The sequence below is a fragment of the Zingiber officinale genome, chromosome 5A (assembly GCF_018446385.1).
Source record: "Zingiber officinale cultivar Zhangliang chromosome 5A, Zo_v1.1, whole genome shotgun sequence".
Classification (NCBI taxonomy): domain Eukaryota; kingdom Viridiplantae; phylum Streptophyta; class Magnoliopsida; order Zingiberales; family Zingiberaceae; genus Zingiber; species Zingiber officinale.
Genome location: NC_055994.1, coordinates 91,714,876 through 91,718,713, shown reverse-complemented (window position 1 = coordinate 91,718,713; position 3,838 = coordinate 91,714,876).

The window sequence follows — 3,838 nt, the reverse complement described above, 5'->3', positions numbered from 1 at the left end:
TATAGAAGAGTTATTTTCAACATTTAAAGTCCATAAATCGAGATGTGCAGATACAAAGAAGAAGCCAAAGCACAACATTGCCCTTAAGGCAAAGATAAATGAACAAGATTCAGAGTCCTCTCTCGATGACAAGAAATGGTAATGATGGTAAGATAGTTTAAGAAATTATTTAAATCTAGAAAATCTAACCATCTGTAGGGTAGAAAGAAAAGGACAATCAGATGCTACCATTACAATGAAGAAGGGCACATAAAATACAACTGCCCTAAATTGAAGAAAAAGGACAAAAGCAAAGACAAGAAGCCCGTCCAAATGAACAAACACAAGACCCTTAAAGTGACTTAGGACGAAACATCGTCCAAATCGGAGGTCGAAGCCTTTTCCGGACTTGCGTTGATGGCAAGTCATCAAGAAGACAAACACGAAGAAAGCTCGTCTGAAATGAGCATCAAGAGCATCGATGAAGGGGGATCTACATCAAAAGAAAGTAGCAATTTAGGGGGTGCTACAGATGACGGGATCGACAAGGTAAGTCAGGTACGATCTCTCCCACCTGACAAGTTGTTTAAATTTATGAAATTATTAACTAAAGAATGTTACAAACTTGAAAAAGAAAATAAAGAATTAAAAATAATTTTAGCCAAATATTGTTTGTTAGAAGATTTTGAAAAAATAAAAATTGAAAATGATAAATTAAGGGCACAAGTTGAAAACTAAAAGACTAAGTTGGTACCTGAGATTTCACAAAGGTCAAATCAAAAAATATCCAAAAGTTACGTACTTCCAAAATTCTTGATTAATTCTGTAGGAAGGAACCTATATTAGATTCCAAAAACTTGTGTAAATTAAAAGTAAAGTTAGACTTAGGGCTTTTAGATAGAAGATTAAATATTTGAATTATTTAAGAGGCTTTGTCTAGAAGTGGTTGATGATCCAATAACCAAGAAAGCCTAGTGCCTCGCCACAGTTTGGAAGCCAATTACTTAATTAAATATTTAATTGACAAAGTGTAAGTATGAAATAGTTAATTAAATTAATGCTTTCAATCTTTGTCAATTTCATAACTTAGAATTTTTTTAAAAAAAAAAACTTAGAGTTTCTAAAAATATTGACGTTGAATTTTTTTAACAAAATTATTTCCAAAATTTTTGTCAAAAACTTGATATGTTTTTTTGGAAAATCTGATTTTCTTTTTCTTCTGAAAAAGTTACCCTTATATTTTTTTTGGTACCCAAATTTTTTATGTGATCAAAGGGGGAGGAGAGAAGATTAAGTCTAGGGGGAGGTAGCAGTTAAATTTCAAAGTCAAATTAAATTTAAAAATCTTTTTGTACTTTATTGCATAATTGTAATTTTATTATCTTGGTATTGTAATTTTATTATTTTTATTTTATGGTTGATTTACCCTAACTTAACTTGGGTTGCTCACATCAAAAAAGGGGGAGATTGTTAGAACCCCAAGGTTGTTTTTAGTGTGATCAACCAAGTTAGGTTAAGTCTTTTATGTTCTGATCCCTGTGTCTAAGTGTGCAGGAGCTTAGGAGCACAGGAAGTCGAGTGGAAGACGCAGCTAGAGAGAAGGATGACACGGGAGAGAGCCGACGGGCTCGGTGTGTTTGAGGGACGAGGTGTTGCGGAAGAATACACTGACGGATGAGAAGAACGTGTGCGGCAGTCCGAGGGATGAGAAGCCGAGGAGGAACGCTGCTCGAGGAGAATGCTGACAATTATGTTCGGATGAGCCCTATTCCGTTGGCCGAAATCAACCAGGAGATCGTAGCAGTAAAGGAGCGAAATGGAATTGCAAGTGCTGCTGGAGGCGCCTTCAAAGGTTGTTGAAGGCGTCTCCGCGCCTTCTGTGGAAGGCGCCTTCAGCCTACGGATAAAATTTTCCAAGGGCTATAAAAAGACCCCTGGACCTACGAAAGAAGTAACAACTTGTGTATTCATTTCCTAGCAATAGTCTGAGCTATTAACGAGTGTAAGAGGCTTCTCCGCCTTCACCGAAGGAGACTTTTTAAGAACTTTCATTTGGCTTAGAGTAACAATCACCTAGGTTATAACCAAATCGAGAAGGTATTTAGTTTTTGTGCTTCAGGCAACTCAACCTCTCCAGCCGGCCGACCCGGTCCAACATCATGTTACTATCATTTGTAGTTTAGTGTTTTCTTGTTTTTATTGATTTTCATTCCTTATTTTTAGCGTTACAAATTTAAAACCTAAACCTTATTTCCAAATAAAATTGATCATAAGATTTCATCATCGGCGACATTTCTTATAAGAGACGACCGGAGTTACTCTATCTGCATTAGTGTAGAGGGGTTCGGTATTCATGTGAATTGTAACTGTATAGTACAACATACACAGTCTATCAATGCCCCATTTGTTGGTTGCTACTCGGAAAGCCTAGAGGTTCCACTGTACAAAAATTTTGTACAAAGGTCTGAACCTTTTCCTAGCTACCATGTGTTCTTTTAAATTAAATTTTGGATCACCTGCGGAACTTAACACGTTTGATCCAAAACTTAATCTATTTGTTCTTTTAGGTTTTGACTTGGATCTCCTGCGAAACTTAACACGTTCGACCCAAGTCACCTTAAGTTATTAATTCCATTAAATATTAATTTCCATAATCGGTTCCCAGTACTGACGTGGCGAGGCACATGGCCTTCTTGGATATGCGAGCAACCACCACCGACTAGACAAAACCTTTTATAGAAAACTAATATTTAATTTCCTAAAATAACTTTAGGTTAACCGAAAAGAACAATCAAATCACAAGGAAAAGAAAAACAAAAGAACACTATATCGAAAACAAATTCGAAACTCTAGAATCATATGCCTCTTGTATTTAGTATTATTTCCAAAAATAACTAGTATGATGCGGAAAGAAAAATTACTAGTTATACCTTTAAGAAAAACCTCTTGATCTTCTACCGTATTCCTCTTCTTACCTCGGACGTTGTGTGGGCAACGATCTTCCGAGATGAGAACCACCTAGCACCTTCTTCTTCCTTACAAGTTTCGGCCATCAAAACTTCTCCTAGGATGAAGAGGTTCGGCCACCACCACCATGCTCCAAGGGATGCTAGAAACAAAGCTTTCTTTCTCTCCTTCTTCTTCTTCTTCTCTAAACTTGATCCGGCCACCATATGAGTCTCCACAAGAAGGATGAGGTTCGGCTATCAAAGAGAAGAAAGGAGGAGAGGATGGCCGGCCACACCAAGGAAGAAAAAGAGAGAGGAAAAATAATAGAGTTGTACCCCATGAAGGCACCTCTACCCTCTCTTTTATAATCCTTGGCCTTGGCAAATAAGGAAATTTAAATAAAAATTTTCTTAATTCTTTTGCCATTGATAAGGAAAATTTATTTAATTAAAAATAATAATTTTTTTTCTCATCAACAATGTGGCCGGCCACTTTAAACCAAGCAAGGGAAATTTAATTCAATCAAGAATTAAAACTTTCCTAATTTGTTTCCGGAAATTTTATAAAAAATTTCTCAAATAGTTTTCCCTTCATGATGGTCAATAAAAAGGAAATTTTATAAATTAAAATATTTCTTTTAAACATGTGGATAAAAAGAAAGTTATCTTTAAAAATTAAAATCTCTTCCAATCTACAAATAAGGAAAGATATCTAATCTTTTCTTAATCCTTGTAGAAGCTTTATAAAAGAGATATTTAATTTTTAAACTCTCTTTTAAATCATGAACATGATTAAAAGGAAAGTTTTTACCAAAATTAAAATCAACCTTTTAATCTACAAATAAGGAAAGAGATTTAACTCTTCTCTTAATCTTTTGTAGAATCTTATAAAAAGAAAGATTTAAATTTTT